The following is a 21,435-nucleotide window of genomic DNA, read 5'->3' on the forward strand; positions in this document are numbered from 1 at the left end:
TCATACAAACCCTGTCTCTTCCATAGGTCCACCAACCTGTTAACCACAAGTATCTTGCAGCCCTGAAGGCCCAGCATGTGAATATCCCGGGTTTGATTCCTGGTCAGGACACACAGGAGAAGTGACCATCTGCCACTCCACTCCTCTCTCTCTCTCTCTCTTCCCCTCTGGCAGCCATTGCTTGATTGGTTAGAGCGCATCAGCCTCAGGTGCTGAGGATGGCTCCGTGGAGCCTCTGCCTCAAGTGCTGAAAACAGCAGTCACGAGCAGGGGTTGCTGAGTGGATCCTGGTCAGGCTCATGTGGGAGTCTGTCTCTCTATCTCCCCTACTCTCAGTTGGAAAAGAAGAAAAATAAAAGTATCTTTCCACAGCTCTTTTAAACTGTTACTCTCCATGTGTGTCTCAACTACTCATAAACTGCCCAAAATATATCTGTATTTACTCACTACCTAGAATGAGCACAGAATAGGTCTCAAAATACACCTGTATTTAGTTGTTTCCTTGAGTATCAAAAGGTTACACTGAAGGCTACACCTTTTGGCATTTTACAAATAAAAATTAAATATACTGAGTTATTCTGGTTAGACTGTATTGGTTCTTAAAGGTGCATTGGGAAGGGGGTTGTACCCTAGGGGATATTTGGAGATCGATTTGGCTGTCACAACTGGGAGGGTGCTATAGCTTCTGGTGGATACAGGAGGCAATGCCTGGGCTACATTGAAGCAAGGTACCATAAGTGCTTAGGGCCCAAAATTTAAGGAGACATTAACTCATTCTTGGGGTCATGCAAATGCAAAATGAAATTTAAATGACTCTGAGAATGAATTCCTTCTTAAAACTGTGTCCTAGCTGCCTCTCTAGCCTCAACCTCATCTCAGTCCTGGGTGGAGACCAGGCATGCAGCTAAATATCTCCTATAAATGCAATTATTCAGTTCAATATATCAATAATGCTGAGGCTGAGAAACCCAGACTGTTTTAAAGAATCTAAAGAAAAGCTGGGTTGGAAACTTTTGATTTCTTCCTTGTTACACTTAAAGTTACAAATTTAAAATCACACATTTGCTAAATGTGCCCAAAGGTGAAGTAATACCAAATTATAGCATTTAGGTTTAATCTCCTTTACTTTTATTCACATAGCCTATGATGAAGTTACATTAGTACAATTCTTTCCTGGCCTCTGTGCTCAGGCCCGTCTTGCCCCTACTGGTATGTCATTCACTCACCCCATCTACCTTTTAGGTCCAGATGCAACCGTACCTTTTAGTTGACATCTTCCGATCAAAATGTGACCCCTTCCTTCTCAGACTTGTTTTTTTTTTCTCTTTTGTCTTTATTACACAAGCCACTATTTTCTTATTTAACTCTCCCCACCTCCACCACCAACACAAACATGTGCACAAATACATACATACTAATTTCACTTCTTTATGGGCATGGACCAAGTTTTCTTTATAATTACTTTCCTAACCACCTCAATGTAGAACAGTACTTTGAGTATGGAAAGTACTCAATATATTATATGTTTCAAATGGATGAAGGAGGTATACATAATAACACATAACAGACAGCTTGAGCCATATTTCCTGGTGGCTATCTGAATTTAAATATAACCTGTACTTAATTTTTGTTAAAGCCAGCACCAATTTTTTTTCCCTAGTAGATGTCTCTACCTACTTGGAGTTTGATAACCCAGAATTCCCGAGCTTTGTCTTCTGTAGGTAACTGACTTGACATTTTGCTGCATATAAAGTACATTAATGGAATGTATTTTCTTCACAAAGGCCTATTCTAACAGCCGAAGATCTTATATTTTTTAACGTAAATTCAAGAAGCTGTAAACCTAAAATCAAGAAGAAAGTAAATCTAATTCCTAATAACAGTTGAAGAAATAGCCTTGTAGTATGTCAGCCTCTTTAGGAAGCCAAAGAGAGGCAGCTTAACAGCACATTTCCATTAACCTCTACCTCACCCCTGACCTAAAAACTATTCTAAAACATGACTAATTTCAAAATTTTAACCAAGAATAAACTATGACATCTAAGTCATTAATATCTAGCTACAAACAATTCCTTTAAAAAAATACAATACACATAATTAAACCTTTCAACTCATTTGTCCTTGAAACAAATGCAATATATTTTATGCTTTTAATATGTGACTTGGAAGAGGAAACTGAAGGCTTTTTCCCAATGGACACCATAAAACTACTGATTTTAATCATTTAATCAGCTTAACCTTTAACTAGTATCTGGAGTGATTAAATACTAATCTTAAAAGTTTATTATGAAATAGTTACTGTGAAAAAAAACTATTGAAAATTAAATACATATATATACCATTGACATGATAACTTTTAAGTCTTGAGGACACAAAGTTACATGTTAGGTTTTCTCAGGGTGCTGTTTGACTCTGTGTTAAGTAAGAATCATTTTAATTGTTTGGGCCCTAGCCATTAGTTGGCAGAGGAAGCTCACTTACTCTGAGCACCCAGTATGAGCCAAGTAGTTTCCACGTTTTCTTCCTTCAATACTTAACAACAACCCTGCTAGGAAAGGTTTTACCATCCATCTGTTGCAGATAAAGGAAGTAGCCTCAAGAAGTTTAGCAAGTTGCCAATACTCATACCCTCAATATACACAATCATCCAGCTGTGTCAAACTACTACTATCCACAAAATATTCTGGATTACATTTAACCTATGAAAGGCAGAATATCTGCTCATATTTTAAGTGTTCCACTAGTGACCTAATATGTATAACTTGATTTTAAACTTTATTAAGGCTCAAGGTCAATCACGATTTATAAGCTTCTTAAAGAGGAAATACACCACATCAAAGAAAGTGACCACAATAGGAAGCCACCATTGTGCTGGATTTCAGTAGTGTGCACAAAGAGAAGAGAGGGAGAGTCAGGTGGTGTCACAATTCCTACAGCCCTAATCCAGTTCTCACTCCTTGTTCCTGTTGCATCAACTAACAATTTAGACCTATTATCTGTAAGGCACTTTAGTACCTATTATACAGCATAAAAAGACGTAGACATGTTTGTCTTCTGAAGTTTACATGCAACACATAAAAAAATTTAAGAATTTCAAAAGTATAGTATGAAATCAGTGAGTGCTATGAAAATTCAAAAGAAGCAGCACATTAATCTAGCTGAAGTCATCAGGATTGACATTATTAAAAAGGATGGAATTTGAGCTCCATTTCCAGGGCAGGTTGTATATCTATAGATATAGACCAGGGGTCAGGAACCTATGGCTTGTGAGCCAGATGTGGCTCTTTTGGTGGCTGCATCTGGCTCACAGACAAATCTTTAATAAAAAAAATAACGTTAAAAATATAAAACATTCTCATGGATTACAATCCATTCATTTCCTACTGCTCATGTTCATGGTTGTGGGTGGTTGGAGTCAGTCACAGCTGTCCTCCACGAAAACACCAAATTTTTATTGGATGATGCGTAACGTGCATGGGTTGTTGTATGGCTCTCATGAGATAACATTTTAAAATATGTGGTGTTCATGGCTCTCTCAGCCATAAAAGGTTCTGACCCCTGATATAGACTATAAAAAATGTACTAAATTGAGAGATCAAAGGCTTGGATACAAAAGGCATATAGCATATTTGGGGAATGAAGTAAATGTGAAGTTAACAAGCTCTACCTAAGCACACATCCTTTTTATTTTTTATTAATTAATTTTAGTTAGAGAGGATTGGTTGACTCCTGCATGTGCCCAGACCAGGGACTGATATGACAACCTTGGTGTAATGGGGACAATTGTCTAACCAACTGAGCTACCCAGACAAAGCTTCAAAGAAATAAATCTCTAAATGTTTTAGTAACAGAAGGTTTTTATAGCAATTACATAAATAATGTTGACCACTTCCCCCTAAAAGTTGCTGCTAAAAAAATTATTTCTTTCATTTTATTACCTGAGTAGATCATTTTTGTGGTTTAATGTATAATATGTATACTGGCCATATATACTATTTTAACAAATATAAGAAATGTGTATCATCTTAATAGGCAAATAAATTTCAGATTAAAAGTTTTGATTATTATCATTTGAGAAAACTTAGTTCTCCAAATACTATTTCACCATTCTACATGGTAGAAATGGAGAAAAATACAGTTAGATGAAAAAATGCTATGGACTGAATATTTGTGTAACCTCAAAATTCATATGAAACCCTAATCCCCAATGCAATAATATTAGGAGATGAGGCCTTTCAGATGTAATTGGGTTTAAATGAAATCACGGAGTTCTCATGATGGGATCAGTACCCTTGTAAGAAAAGACCAAAGAACTTTGTCTCTTTCTCTGTCACTCTCACGTGCCCACCCCCTCTCATCCTGTGAGGACACAACAAGAAGATGGCCATCTACAAGCCAGGTAGAGGGGTTCACACCAAGAACCAAATTAACTAGCACCTTGATCTTGAACCTCTCACTTTCCGGAACTGTGAGAAATAAATGTCTGTTGTTTAAAGAACCAGTTTGTGGTAATTTGTTATAACAGCCTGGACCAACTAAAACAGATAAATAGGTGAACAGTCCTCCTAACAAACAAATTGACCTTCAAGATGACAGAGATATGAAGATAGATACTAGTCTTGAAACTCAATGTAGTCTAAAGCAGTGGTCCCCAACCCCCGGGCCGTGGACCAGTACTGGTCCGTGGGCCATTTGGTACCAGTCCACAGAGAAAGAATAAATAACTTACATTATTTCCGTTTTATTTATATTTAAGTCTTAACGATGTTTTATTTTTAAAAAATGACCAGATTCCCTCTGTTACATCTGTCTAACACTCACTCTTGATGCTTGTCTTGGTCACATGATACATTTATCTGTCCCACCCTAAAGGCCGGTCCGTGAAAATATTTTCTGACATTAAACCGGTCCGTGGCCCAAAAAAGGTTGGGGACCATGGTCTAAAGAAATTATTTCTATATATAGTTGAAGGATGAAAAAATAAACTGAATAGTAGGTAGAATATTCATTAATTGATTGATTTACTTAGCCAGTAATTGAAGACCTACCATATCGTAGTCCCTAAGCAAATAAACACACACACACACACAACACACACACACACACACACACACACACACACACATACACTAAGAGCATGATGTGTTCTTCCCTCGCTACATAATAAAGGAGATAGGCATATAAGCATATAGCTATAGCTACAACAGGGGGAGATTAGGTCTCTATAAATACAATGAATGTATCCTATGGGACTCTGGCATAATTTCACAGAGAAAGGGACAATGAACTAAGTTGTGATAGACAAGCAGTCAGAGGAAAAGATTTGATAGGCCATGTCAGATATAAAGGACAGACAATTCAGACACAATTGCTGATCAAGACTTAGTACACGGTGGCCCTGAGTCACTGCATGATCAGAACGGGCAGGAACCAAAACTGGAAATGTATGGCAGTACTTGACAGTAAAAGAAAGCTAAGGATTACAGGGTAAAGGAGGCCAGCACGGGTTTTTAAGCAGGGAAATGCTATGACTAGATTTGTTTTTAGTTAAATTGCTTTGAAGGCAATGTGGAGAATTATCAAAAAGAACAGAGAGAAGTATGGTATCATTCAGGTATAAGATAAGCAAGATCTCAACTAAGACATGGCAATGGGAACAGCCAAAAGATAGATTCAGGAATATATCTTAAGAGTTTGAGGCAAATTTGGATGTAGATGGTAAGAAGTGTCAAGAATGACCCGGGTGTTTCCAGTGCGAAAGATTGGGTGGATATTAATAGAGTTGTAACACTGTCACATGGTGAGTGAAAGAATTTCATAGACAATGACCATGCAGGGTTGCAGCAAAAAAGATCAGTTAGAGCAAGAGCTGTGGACAGGGGAACCATCAGCTCAGAGGGGCCAAACTGTAACTGAAGACAGACATTGCACTAAAAAAATTAGTCAGAAAAAAAAACAAAAAACACCAGAGTTTTCAGAAATAATGGGTAACAGAAAAAGAAGAGTCTGTGAATCATGCAAAAAAGAAGAAAGAAGACTGTCAAATGTATAACAAAGAATGGGAACTGAGTAAAGATGATGGATTTATCCAGAGAATGTCCTCATATTTAATCTTACTTCCTCTGAAACTTCATGGGCAAAATATGTCATTACTTGAAAGTGAAACATCTTTCTTCAGGAGGCTAACATTTCTCTCTAGAAAAAAATGAATGGCAAACATTAGACATAAAACGATAAGTAAATATCAGAAGGTTGATACAGACTCATACATATATAGATAACTGTGTGATAACACAGTTTATCTAAGAAATGGATATGTATTTTATACAGCCCAGGAAATCTTAAAAGAGTGGCCCATCAAATTTTATATACTTCTGAAAGAACTAAATTTTTCTAATTAAATGCAAAAGAAATTAATGGATATTTTTTTTCATCATTGAGGTTGTGACATACTGCCACAAGAAATTATTTCTGGTTTATTTCACCGATTGTGCATAAACTCTCTTGGGCTCCAGGCCAATGTGTGAAGCAGAACCTAGTGTAAGTGGTATGAGACCTATGGGGAACAGCAAGATTGGCTTCATTTCTAATGAGGGTAAGTTTTATTTACAAGACAACTCAGCTGTGAAACTGAAGTAATAATATGAATTAATTTATATACCCTGCATTTAAAGGTCAAATACTTTTAAAAACTTCTCTCCATGTTCTTGAGAGTAGGAAAAAGAACTATATTAAATAATAATTATAAATGTTTTAAGAAGAAAAGTCTCTTATTGGTACATGTGGAATTTCTACATATATACATTCAGATGGAAAGTTTAAATTGATGTTACTCAGTGGCAAATAAATTAAATGGTCCTAGTTACAATCTATATCCTTTTTGTTTTCACTATACAAAACTTAATTCTCCTGTTACTCTATCTGGCCAAGATGTCATGCTCTGTTAGCCTGAAAGTACAGAGGAAAAATAATCAGAGAAAAAATTAGTAGAGGTTGTATTTTAGAGTTCCTCTGAGTTTAGGAGTTTATTCTTGCACATTTATTAAGAGCAGCATATTCATTTCTATAACATGATTGGTTGCTGTCAAGTAGTGAGAATAACCTAGAACTTGATTTAAGATTCCTTTATTTGGGTCTGGCTCTACTCTGTATTTGTTTTGTGACTATGAATGTCACTTAAAATCACTAAGCCTTGTTGTGTTCATCTGTAAAATGGAGGTTTATTGCATTGGTCCACCGCACTGAATTGATGAGATGAATCAGTGAAAGCACTGTGTTCATTGTAAAATACTGACTGTACAAATGAAAAGCATTTTTACTTTTTAAAAACGTTTATCACTGGGTCATAAGGCAGTTCCTTTATTTATTTATTTTTTTAGGTAATTTCATACTGCTTTCCACAGTGGCTGCACCAATATGCATTCCTACCAACAGAGCATAAGGACTCTCTTTTCTCCACATCCTTGCCAACATTTGTTGTTTGTTGACTTATTGATGATAGACATGCTGAGAGGTGTGGCATGATATCATATTGTGGTTTTAATTTGTATTTCTTTGATTAGTGATGTTGAACATCTTTTCACATGGCTTTTGGCCATCTGTATGTCCTTTTTGGAGAAGTGTTTATTCAGGGCTGTTGCCCATTTCTTAATTAGATTGTCCTTTTGGTGTTGAGTTTTATAAGTTCTTTTTAATTTTTGGATATGGATCCCTTTTGTATCATTGGCTAATATGTTCTCCATTCAGTGGGTTGTCTTTTCCTTTTGTTAATGATTTCCTTTGTTGTTCAAAAACTGTTTTTAGTTTGATGTAATCGCATATATTTATTTTGTTGTTGTTGTTTCCCTGCCTAAGAAGACATATCAGAAAAAAATATTGCTGCTAGAAATGTCTGAGATTTTACTGCTTATATTTTCTTCCAGGATTTTCATGTTTTTGACTCTTATGTTATTACATTTAAGTCTTTTATCCATTTTGAGTTTATTCTTGTATATGGTATAAGAAGGTGGACCCAGCACCTCCATTTTTGGGTATATATGTAAAGAAATTCAAAACACTAATTAAAAAAATATATATGCACCCCTATGTTCCTTGCAGCATTGTTTGCAATAGCCAAGATTTGAAAGGGGCCCAAGTGCCCATTATAAATGAGTGGATAAAAAAGCTGTGGTCCATTTATGCATTTTTATTTTTATTTACTCATAAGTTACAAAGGACTTGGAACTAACCCAGGATATAACTAAATGTATTAAGTTGTGAGAGGCTAAGTTCTAACTTTACTTTTAAGTCACATGTTCTTCCCTTAACAAAACAACCCTCCCCCCCAAAAAATATAAATAAACCTTCAGACACTTAATAGGAGTAGGAAGAAACCTATATTTTGATATGTTTAAGGTTTGTCTAGAATTATTTAGATAAAAATATGAGACTCTTCTGTAAAATGCTCCCAATTCTACTTCAATAACCTATAATTGTACTTACTAATATATTCTGCTTTTACCTCCTTTATGCTCTGCTCACATAATACAATGTTTCAAGCACAGTAGACTGTCAATAAGTATATAATAAATTGAAATAGGAAAAATTTCATCTGTAAAATGTTACATAATATAGCTCAATGTAATTTTTTTTCAATCTGTCTCTTTAGGTAATAATTCTATCATTCAAGTACATTTTTATGTAAAGAAAATTATATTAAATGTCTCAGCTAATTGACAAGTTGTTTTGTTTCTATTTCACCAGTGTACATTTGTCAAATATGCTATTGCCTTCCATTCCTTCAATCTGCATCTCACTGGTGATGAAGGAACATACTTAGAAAAACATGCTTGTACCAAATCATCCTAACCCCAGCCCACAGCCAAATAGATCAAGGATTACAGAAAGTGAGGGTAAAGAAATAAGTATCTATCAAGTTGTCATTATATCTGTTGGGCAAATAAGTTTGTAAAATTTGTGTTATTTGGTTTTGCTCACTTTTATTAAAAATGGCTCTGTCCACATGGGGAAGCTGATTGCCTTCCTTCTTGGGAAGGGGCTTGATTATGCTAATGTGTGTTGGGGGAGGGCTTTCATGTCAAAAGGTTTTAAAAGGTGGATCTAGGAGGCCATTTTGTGAGAGGAGACCACAATGTTGCAAGAGAGAGAGGCCTCATGGTTGGAGAGGAGGCAGAGAGCAAGATGGAGGTGTGCAGAGAAAAGAAAATGGGGAACAGAGGTGAATAAGGCTAGTGAGTCCTTTGATTCTAGGAAAAACTGGAGAAAGCCAGTGGCTTTGGGAGCCCTGAATGGAAAGGGAAGTGTTTTCCCATTGTGTGTATTTTCTTGCCCGCTGGTTATGAGCTGGAATAAAAGGTGGCCCACCAGTTCTTGGCTCCACTGATTCATTACCGTCTGTCTGAATTAAATGGGAACCTGCATGTGAATGGCCACGATGGCAGTGGCAGCCCCTGGCCTTACAATATCCAAGGCATTATTATTAGTTTTTACTCTCTATGTGTAATAACTTATTTATTGCTCACCACAATATGACATAGTATTAGTATTATCATTCTCTTTGCACATAAAAACACTGAGTCACAAAATTTTAAATAATATTTCCAAGATTACAATGCTAGCAAGATTTGGGGCTCAGATTCATATCCAGACAATCCAGTGGAAGAACCTGAGCACTAACCATTATTGTATACTGTCCTTAGCTATTGTATACCACCTTCATACCATCTTTAGTTGAGGTTAAGACAATTTTATTTTCTATCTCAAGAATTTGGAGTATTTTATAGAGAGACTGAGTCAGTTGGACTATGTTGGATACTAGAGGTGTAAAAGTCATTTAGCACTGTAACAAAATAGAAAATTTGGAAGCCATGGGGAAAACCAGCCCTGGAATACCATTCCAGCAAGATTTAATTATATTTTCTGAAATTAGGCTCCAAGAAAATCCTCTGTATTTCCAATTACTGAGTATACTACTTGAGTTAATTTGTGCAAGCCCCTATCCTTGATAATATTAAAATCCCTCCATTGGAAGCAACTCAAAATTGTACATGAAATATAAAAAAGCATATGGAAAAGAATGTCCAAAGAATAAAACTAACTGAAAGGGGAAATCAGATGGTTAAGAGGAGTGTTATTCAGCTGTCCTCTTGGAACATTTGATGAACACGGTGAACATGGACTTGAGGGTTCACAGCCCAAATGATGCTTAAAGCCAGCCAGAGATGGAAAGTCTAAAAAGTGATATGCCCTCCTGTGACTCAATTGAACTTATTTTCATTGTACCAGAAACATATATGTACACACCACACCACATATAGCTGGAGATCACAAAGAAACCAGTCTGTCTCTAAACTTCGCACTAGTGAAGGGGAACAAAAATATTCTGAGGACCCATGACCAAGCAATCCCTCACATGACTTCGTAGCCAAATTTCACGCTATCAAGCTGGATCAAACATCTAAAAACTCTTTACCGTGTTGAAAAATATCCTGAGCATCCACAGGAGGAAATACAAATTCTCTCAATTTGTTAATCCAGTTTAGCCCAATCTTCAAATCATTCCCACAAGATAAAGATCCAGGTAATGCTCATTTGTAAGGCAAGATGAAGCAAAAACCAGGAGAAACTACAAAGAGTGGAATCAGATCAATGAAGACATTAGATAGCAAAATTACCAAGCAGAAAATATTAATTAAATCTGCTTTAAAAAGAAAAGGATTAAAATATGATAAAAAAAATAAATGACCATGAGAATTACAAAAACTAGACATTAAAAACATTTTTTCCACATAAAACTTATAGAAACTGAACAACCTCCCCCACCAGCAAAAAAAAAAAAGGAATAATAAAAACAAAAAAGCTGTGCTGACCCACAGTAAGAAATGCTAGTTCCTGGACAGATGAATTCACCAAGGAACAGAAAAGAAAGTCAATAAGAAACACACACACACACACACACACACACACACACACACACAAATTTATTTTTTAATGCAAAACTGACACTGTTAGTCAGTAGGGAAAAGCAGTTGCTCTAGGTCTATTGGTCATCCGTAGGACAAATTATGACACTAGATTATCCCCTCCCACCATGCAGAAAAGTGACAAAATGAATCACCATTCATGATAAAATAAAAAGCTTTAGTTGAGCTATTCAATCCAATAGTCCATAACCACATGAGGTTATTTAAATTTAAACTTAAGTAAAGTAAAATTAAGCTAGACAATTTAGCTCCTCAGTCACAGGCTTCAAATTTTGTGTGCTCAATAGTGACACCTGCCTAGGGGCTATCATATTGTACAGTGCCAGATACATAATATTTTCATCCACTGAGAGACATTGAGGATAGTATTTTTATGACCTGGAGGTTGGGAGGGATGTATTAAGCAAGAAATAACAAAGTAAACAAACAAAAAATGAAAATAACTGATAAATTCAACTATTACAATTCAGAATTATTTATCAAAAGATACTCTATGTGATAGGGTATCAATATAGTATACAATCAATAACATATATATATATATATATATATATATATATATATATATGATTGCTAGTGCACATGTAACCTATTTCCTAGATTTTCTTTAGCATCCCCACCCAGGAATGCAGAACTACTGAAGCTGAATGTTCCCGTACTACTGAGGAGAACTACTGAAGCTGGATGCTCCCATACCCCTGATATGACTGACCCCAAGAAGCAATAAAGACCTCGATTAGATCAGAACACCATGGAGAAGAAATTACGATCCTAGGAACTGGCTATCCTGCTTGATAACTAACTGCATGCCCCCTATTGTACTAACCTCACCTGAAAAAGTACATATATAATCAGCCCTCACAACTGAGCTTGTAAGGAAGGCTTTGGACTAAGACATGCTGCCTGTCTTTTCAAGGTGTTGACGATCTTGATTAAAGCCGCCTGTTACCCTGTCAGACCCAGTCTCTGCTTATTGGCTATTGCGGCAATGGGTGAACTGAATCTGGACAAGTTGTAGCCCAAAAACATATAAAAACTGAAAGAAAAAATGCCTTAATCTGGAGGATGGTACTTGTATTATGTATTTATACAATATAAGGGATATATGATATAATCTATATAAGCAATAAAAAGATAAAAATCATACAGAAAAGTGGACTAAAGACTTATCAAGTATTACATTCCATTTGATGACAGAAACAAGATTATAGTCTGACTTATTTTTTTCAATATTTAAATCACCAAGAATAAGAAGGAAACAACAACCTATTTTTCAACCTAAAAGGAAGATTATACTGGCTTAGACAGCCACCCAGCAACATATAAGAAAGTTGATAATAATGTTTGAACATGTAATTAAATAGATACTTCTAATATTAGCTTATTCTTCATTGAAACGTCATTTTCTTGTTCAACTAACAATTTATCTTCACCTTATTTTGAATGCACAGGAGAGTACTTGGGAGACACACAGTACATTTATGGAAGCGTTTCACTCTGAGTGCAGAATTTGGTGGTGACTTGGGCATCAATTTCATATTTACTTCAGAAGAATCAGAGAACACAAAGGTATGTGTGAGTAGAGGGTGGAATGGAAAAAGTACATAAAGTTTTAAACATATGAGGAAGTACTGAAAATATAACTAAAATAGTTTCCTCAAAGCAAAGACAAACTGGATCTCTGAATTAATGAGCATTACTCTGTGCACTATCCTCCTCTTTACCCAAAACAAACACGAACAACAGAAAAAACTAGTCACCTTCTTAGGTTCCACATACAAAATAAAAGTTTTCATATTTAAAAAAAAACACAACAAAAACTTGTTTGTGTACTGTAGAATTTGAAACAAAACTAGATTTGGACATTAACAAATGATGTAATGTATGCTTAGTTTCAACCAAAGTCTTAGAGAGGCACTGATAAAAGCTAAACCTTCCAATTGTCAGTCAGGAGAACCCTATTCCAGCTTAGCCTCACTACTTCCTAAAATTCTAGGCAGGGATTCTTAAAGTCTATACTCTGCCTATATTCAGAATAACCTACAAACCACATGTTTGGGCTGGGTTTGTGAGTACAATCGGTGAGCCAACTGCATAGCTAAATAAAGCCAACGAAAGGCCATAAACTTAGATGGAAGCATGAATAATAATTTTTTGAGAAGTAATTATAAGTAACAAAATCTATAAATATTTCTTCCATGTTTGGAAGGTGTGAACTTTCATGTACAATTCTATGTTTCTGACTAATAATCCCACGTGGTTTCCTTTAAAGGTATATACTTACCATTCACTTGATTTCTCTTTCTCACAACCATGTGCCTCCTACTTTTCCCAATTCCCTATTTTCTATTCCTTCCAAAGGAGAACACACATCCTTAATTCTATCGTGATGTCACAGGGATAAAAGAACAGACACCATCCTTTCTGCAAAACCAAGAATAGAAAGTGATGAGAAGAGTCTTAATTATCTACTTTCTGGGCTAATAAAAATGTCAAGAGAAATAATTAAATGGTCACTTCTCCTGTGTGCCCTGACTGAGAATCAAACCCGGGAACTTCCACACGCTGGACCAATGCTCTACCACTGAGCCAACCAGCCAGGGCTGCCTGCAAACCTTTTCACTTTTCATCTATTCAGTGAGATTAACACACTGGGTGAACTACTGGGCTAAACAACCTCTAAACTCATTGAGTGCATCACAATTTAAATAGACAAACTGTAAAATCCATGATATTAAATCTTCAATGCAAATCTAGATCTTAAATGTTCCTTTGTTTGAATTCTACAGATCTGAAAAAGAAAAGGGTATACTTTGTAAATCAGATTTAGTAAAGACTAAACATTAATTTCAACAGAAAATATTTGATAGAATCATCACAACAAACTGAGAAGTCATTCAAAAAGTTTAAGTGCTCACTTTAGATACAATCTAACATGTAAAGATTTTAGGGTAGATGACAAAGAAAATGAATCTGCTGAATAGTTCTTTATAACCAGGTGTTGTAAGTGAAAATATATAAGAACAAAAAAATTACATCAGCATAAAATTCTACACAAAGAGTGTAGCCAACTTCCAAATAAAACACCATTTCTATTAACAGTATTATTTACATATTAAAACTTCACTGTAAATAGATGATTTCCACAAAATAAAAAAAAAGTGAGTTGTAAGCAAAGAGAAAGGGATGACGGTGTCCACAATCAAAAGTCAGAAGCATTTCTCTGTGTAAATCCTTGTCCTTAATGTTCCCGTGTATGTTATACCCAAACCACCATTAAGAAGGGAAGACAACGCACCATGAGTGTGTGCTGAACAACTAAGACTGGTAACAGTCATGCATTTTAGATTGTATTGGAAGGCGTGAGATTATGAAAGGAAAAGGCCAGTGTGCTGTTTTAGTAGACTGGAAAACATCAGTCAAAATTTGGGAAACTTGTTCTTGCGCTTTTTGAATGCAGATGACTTTTACTGATCTATGAGCCCCATTATTGAGTATAACAATATTTTTAATTTAATTGGTTTCAGTGATGCTAGAAGAAATGGAATGACATTATATGGAAACACAATTAGAAAAAAAAATACTAAGCATCCATATTTTAAAATTTATGTTGTTTAGTCGTGTAGTTTAATGAATGTTTAAGCATGTAGTATATAAAATAAAGCTTTAAAATATGGTGAAGGAAAAGATTCAGAGATGCTGAGTTGTGTGTTTAAGGAAATCTGTTTATCAAATAAGCAAATAAACAGTATTAATAATTAACAAAATAACCATAGTAATATCACATGGGAAGTATTCATTTAGTCTCTAGCAATGAAGTTAGATGGCAAATAGTTTTGAGTATTTTAGGCCAGATCCCAAGTCTCAACACTTAATTCCCCACCTCAATAACTCTACTTACCATTTTGCTTTTTATTATTATTATATCAATGTTAAAGTTTTATTACCCTTTATGTTCTTGACATTTGTCATTTTATTATGAAAATGGGGACAGTAGTTACCTACTTTGATATGCATTATAAAATACCTGACAATATGTCAGATGTTTAGAATTCTGAAAGTAAAATCTAAATTCAGTTACTACTCAGGCACACATTTTCAGGGATTTATAAATAATACTTTCAAAAATCTATTTTGTCCTAAACACAAATGTCTTCCTTTAAGGCTATGTTTCCTAAATGGTGTTTCATAAAATTTCAATGTTATAAAATTCTGTTCAAAAATGGCATCTGTAATCAAATAAATTTGAAAATTTTTGAACTCAAGCATTTCCTGAATAACTGTGAATTGGAGGCGAGTGCCTATCCAAAGCTAAATAGAACTTTATGAGTGTATACTAATGATGGATGAGAAGAGTGCATATATTTAATAAGAAAAAGATCATTTGGCCTTTGTAAATCTTATGAATGTGCATTAATTTAAGTAATATTTTCACATGACTAAAGACTTAAAGAATAGAGTAATAATATATGCAGATTAAATTTTTTTGATTCCATACTTTATGGAGAAATGGACCTAAAAATAATGCTAAAAAAAGAATTGATTTCATCCTCACACTAAATATTAACCCAAAATATTATGCATCAGAAAAAAATTATAGATTAATTACTCAAAGTTAGCCAGCCTCTGCTCCAAAGAATGTCTTTATACCACAGCATATAAGAGTTAAAATCTATAAAGTCTCACTCATTTGAAATAAATTTTCAGGCAGAATATGACTTTCAACTAGGTAATGATGCTAGAAAATATGTTATTAAGTGTAAGAGTAGATGTGAGTTCTAGAAACCTTTTAAATAAAAATGTTAGGGGAACTGTGGAAATAAACTACATGTATTTTAGCTCTCCTCATATAATGGACTAATTCTAGAAATGAGAAAATTCCTTTAATTTCCAAGGACAACAGTTTTCTCCAGAATAAAAGTTACTCAGTTCCTTTTCCTCATTCTATTGAACATTCTTTAACTTTTTGCCCCTATAACCAGCTGACTTGAAACAACTGAATAACAAAAGAACAGAATAAAGCAGCCTTAAGAAGAAGATAAGGTTATTTTTACACAGTAAAATCCAAATAATGTAACTTAAAAATAAACTGGGTATGTTTTTGTATTTCTGAAAAACATCTAATGATATTTATTAAAAAAAATTAAATAACTATCAAAATTTAAAATAAATTCAGGATAATCTAAGAGTTTACTTATAGAGAATAAATGCAAATTTAGATACTCGTCATATTCTACCAGAATATCTGAACTGTATGACAAAAGACTTTTGTTGTTTTTGTCTAATTTTTTAGTTTTTTTGGTTGTTTTGGTGTGTTGTTTTTTTACAGGGACAGAGAGAGAGAGTTAGAGAGAGGGATAGACAGGGACAGACAGACAGGAACGGAGAGAGATGAGAAGCATCAATCATCAGTTTTTTTTGCAGAACCTTAGTTGTTCATTGATTGCTTTCTCATATGTGCCTTGACCGTGGACCTTCAAAAGACCGAGTGACCCCTTGCTCGAGCCAGCAACCTTGGGTCCAAGCTGGTGAGCTTTTGCTCAAACCAGATGAGCCCGCGCTCAAGCTGGCAACCTCGGGGTCTCAAACCTTTTAGTTTTGTTCCAAGTTTTGTATATGATAAAATGCTGGGTCGGAAGCAAAGAGAGAATTTCCATAAAATGATCTTACTTAGGTACTACAGGATCCTTTCTACATTCAGTAAATACATCAAGTGCCTCTAATTATTCTGTTTTATGACAAATAAAATGCTGTACAATGAAATCCTTACTCTAAGTCTTTATATCTAAAGCTTACAGGCCCAGGGTGGTAAAGCTGCCAGCCAGTTACATTAGGCATCATGCTCTTGTTTGTTCTTTATGCTTTTCTTCATCAGTTTGGCTTTTGACAACTGTCAGGTTCCCATGACTATTATTTGTAGTTTCCCCTTCCAGTAAAACTGAAGAGCATTTCAGGAAATAGTAAGTCCTGGCTAGAGTCAATGCCAAGATTCAATAGAGTCAAGTCATGGAGCAAGAAAGAACCAGGCCAGGGTCCATGATAAGGCAATAAGCAGGCTCCAACAGGTTCATCTTTCTAGACTCTTTTGTATCATAGAGTTCTGAGGATACATCTACATCTTATGAGCAAGGTGAAGTCCAGAGAAAACAAGTGTCAGCTACATAAGAGTCTTTATGTTGATTAGGTGACTCTTTCAGCAACAAGACAAAGGCAGATTTCTGGGTCAAGGGCAACACCATCTATGATACTCCAAGAACAGGAGTAGATAGCAAAGATAACAACACCTGACAACTTTGCTGGTATCAACTGGCTCAATAGCGTGACTATGCAATGTACTTCTTTCACAGAGGTGGCAAACTCAGCATCCGAATGCTTGCCAATGTTGGCATATACTTCTTTCCACATACCTGTTTTTAACCCTATCAGGAAATTTCTCCCACAAGCAATTGTAAAGAAAAGAGAAATAAAAGGTAGGCCTGGCCTGTGGTGGCGCAGTGGAAAAAGCGTCAACCTGGAACTCTGAGGTCGCTGGTTCAAAACCCTGGGCTTGCCTGGTCAAGGCACACATGGGAGTTAATGCTTCCTGCTCCTCCCCCTTCTCTCTTCTTTCTCTCTCTCTCTCATTCTCCTCTTTAAAAATGAATAAATAGAAAATTTTAGAAAGGCAAATGCAATGTCAAATGAAGGTAGAGAGTTTTTACTAGTGATCATTGGCATATTTGAAATAAAAATTATACTAAAAATTGAGAAATTATATGATTGTGTGTTTTTATTTTCAGACTTCTAGAAATTTGAGAGACTTCTCAGGAATGTAAAAAGGAGATAACTGTATAGGCAAAAACGTATGATTAAAAAAATAAGTTTAATTATTTTATAAAATAAAGAATCATGGCACTTTGACCACTTTATATTACTCTGATACCTTTTAACAACATAAAGATGACATGAGAACCACTTTCTTTCAGATCATTAAATGATTTTATTACAAAATATGGTCTTTTTTGCCTGACCAGGCGTGGCGCAGTGGGTAGAGCATTGTACTGGGATGTAGAAGAACCAGGTTCGAGACCCCGAGGTTGCCAGCTTGAGCATAGGCTCATCTGGCTTGAGCAAGGCTCACCAGCTTGAGCCCAAGGTCGCTGGCTTGAGCAAGGGATCACACGGTCTGCTGTAGCTCCCCAGTCAAGGCACATATGAGAAATCAATCAATGAACAACTAAGGAGCTGCAACGAAGACTTGATGTTTCTCATCTCTCTCCATTCCTGTCTGTTTGTCCCTATCTGTCCCTCTCTCTGACTCTGTCTCTGCCACAAAAAAAAAAAAAGGTCCTTTTCAGGAGCCAAAATATTCATATAAAAACCGTTATCACCTCAACAGCCAATCTGGCAATACTATATTTGTTTAATTCAGGACTAATTAATAATCTTCACTAGCATTACTGGTCATAATCCTTATATGTTTTCAACTTGAATTTCTAGTTCTACTGTTGTGAAAGAAACCCAATGATAAAGGAAAACCTGATTTGCACAATTTATCTTTGTTTGAATTATTGGCCTTTTACTCTTGGCTTTGGTAAACTACCACTTATATATTATTCATTGTCTTAAAAATAGATAGATGGGCCTGACCAGGCAGTGGCACAATGGATGGAGCAACGGACTGGGACGCGGAAGACCCAGGCTTGAAACCCTGAGGTCGCCGGCTTGAGCGTGGGCTCATCTGGTTTGAGCAAGGCTCATCAGCTTAATCCCAAGATAGCTGGTTTGAGCAAGGGGTCACTTGGTCTGCTGTAGCCCCCCCCCCGCCCCCTTTCCATGCCCAGGTCAAGGCACATATGAGAAAGCAATCAGTGAACAACTAAATTGCTGAAATAAAGAATTGATGTTTCTCATCTCTATCTCTCCCTATCTGACCCTCTCTCTGTCTCTCTCTATCACACACCAAAAAAATAGATGATCTTGCCTGACACATGGTAGCACAGTGGATAGAGCATTCACTTGGGACACTGAGGTCCCAGAGTTATAATCTCAAGGTTACCGGCTTGAGCATGGGCTCATCTGGATCAAAGGCTCACCAGCGTGAGCATAGGGTTGCCAGCTTGAGCATGAGATCATCAACTTGATCCCATGGTTGCTGGCTTGAGCCCTAGGTCACTGGCTTGAGCAAGGGGTCATTGGTTCTGCTGATCAAGGCACATATGAGAAGCAATAAATATGCCATGACTATGAATTGATGCTTCTTATCTCTCTCCCTCCCTGTCCCTCTTTGTCCTCTCTATTTCTCTCTCTCTCTCTCACATACACACACACACACACACACACACACACACACAGACACACACACAAAAGAGATACATGGTCTGTGCTCTTAGTCTGTTCATAAAAGTGCTCAATAAACAATGAAACATTTAGGCTTTGCCTGAGTAGCTCAGTTTGTCCTGATATGCCAAAGATGCAGGTTTGTTCTCTGGTCATGGCATATACAAGAATCAACCAATGAATGCATAAATATGTGGAACGACAAATTGATGTCTCTCTTTGTCTCTCTCTTGCCACCTTTCCTCTCTCTTTCAAAATCAATCAATCAATCAATAAATAAATAAACAATGGAGCATTTAATAAAAGGTGAAGTGGGTAAAATATATGGTGATAGGAGATCTGATTTTGAATAGTAAATATACAATGATATATTATAGAATTGTGCACTTAAAACCTATATGATTTTATTAGCCAATATCACCCCAATAAATTTAATAAAATTAAAAAATAATTTGTTTTTCTTATCAACTGTCTCCTATAACATACTATTCAGTAAGTAGTATTAATAACTGGTAATATTCCAACTATTATTGTTTGGATATCTCTTTGAAGTCAAGTTAGATGTCATTTCAAGAGCAATGTACAAGTCATATTTATTGTCAACTCTGTAAAAAACTCCTGCATTTTAAGAGTATTAGATACTATAGAGCTTTGATAAATAAAACATAATATTCAACTCAACTGCTTCACATTTTAAAACATGTAATATCTCAGTCACCTACTTTGAAGTTGCGCGTTACTATGAAAAAAACACATTTTTAAACATGTATGCTGGAATTTCATTATAGCATCATCTTCAAAGTCCTTATTATTAGGCTATAATTAAGAGCTAAATTGGTTATAATGAGGGACCTTCCAAGTCCCTTTGAAATAAAATTTAAGATGTACTTTTACATAAATTCCAAATCATAATGAAGTTCTGTCATTCTAATGAAGCAAATACTAATAAGATTTTATTATTTAGATACCTTTCTTATTAAGGTATAAATGAAGGTGAATGGACCTGCTTAATATAGTATAATCAAGTATTCAAAAAAATAATAACCCCCCCCAAATACATATTTAAAACCCAATTATTTAGAGATAGCCTTAACTAAATAATGTTACCTTTGTCCATTTGAAGTCTTGGACTTTCATCAGCCCCAACATACATAGTTCATAAAGTTAACATGTTTGAAAAAAGATTATGTGTGTGTACTAAGGTCAGAACATTTGTGGCTTCCCAAACTTATGTGTTAAAATTTAAATGCCAATAAATCAAATTAGGAAGTAGGGTCTTTGGGAGGTGCTTAGGCTATGAAGGTAGAGCTCTCATGAAAGGGACTAGTGCTTTTATAAAAAGAAGAAGGAAGAGGCAGAAAGGAAGAAGTAGAAGAAAAAGAAAGAGACCTTGCAAAGCCCCCTCATCCCTTCTGCCAAGCAAAACTACAATGAGAAGTCTGAGACCTATGCCTGACCTGTGGGGGCACAATGGATAAAGCGTCCAACTGGAACACTGAAGTAGCCCATTTGAAAGCCTGGGTTTGCCCGGTCAAGGCACATATGGGAGTTGATGCTTCTTGTTCCTCCCCCCTTTTCTTTCTCTCTCTCCCTTCTCTAAAATAAATAAAGTCTTTAAAAAAACTAAAAAAAAAGAAGTCTGAGACCTAGAAGGACTTTCATCAACCATGCTGACACCCTGAGCTCAGACTTCCAGACTCCACAACGATGAGAAATAAATTTCTGTTGTTTATAAATACACTGTATGTGGTATCTTTATTATATGTGGCTTAAGTGTCTGTTTGTCGCCGATAGCTTATTGGTTGCTTGCGTAACTGTACTAGCCAATGGGGTGAAGTTGCCACGGCATTCAAATAGTCCTGCCTTCTGGCATGCCACCTCACAAATTGAGGTTAAAGATTGGAGCAATTATTATGCTGTTAAGAAATCTTAACACCAGAAGGGATCTTTGCAATGGTATAAGACTAGAGGTTCTCCAATTGAAAAATAATGTCATAATAGCTAAGTCTCTGACTGGCTCCTCTAAAGGTGAAATACATGTCATTCCAAGAATTGATTTGGCTCCATCTCAAACAGGGTTGCCGTTTCAATTGAGACGTAGACAATTTCCTGTAAAACTTGCCTTTGCTATGAC

General features: G+C 35.8%; 1 protein-coding gene across 2 annotated transcripts in view; it reads right to left on the bottom strand.

The window, feature by feature from the left end:
• The window catches only part of SLC16A7 (solute carrier family 16 member 7), a 204,443-nt gene that overhangs the window by 153,734 nt on the left and 29,274 nt on the right, over positions 1–21,435 (bottom strand). The window contains exon 2 of one of the 2 annotated variants that reach the window (XM_066369328.1): positions 13,267–13,406. The exons of the other annotated variant lie outside the window; for it this stretch is intronic. The gene's annotated coding sequence lies outside the window, so the exon portion shown is untranslated. The remainder of the gene's footprint in view (positions 1–13,266; positions 13,407–21,435) is intronic. 2 annotated transcript variants of the gene reach the window in all.

This window comes from Saccopteryx leptura, chromosome 2 (genome assembly GCF_036850995.1).
Source record: "Saccopteryx leptura isolate mSacLep1 chromosome 2, mSacLep1_pri_phased_curated, whole genome shotgun sequence".
NCBI lineage: Eukaryota > Metazoa > Chordata > Mammalia > Chiroptera > Emballonuridae > Saccopteryx > Saccopteryx leptura.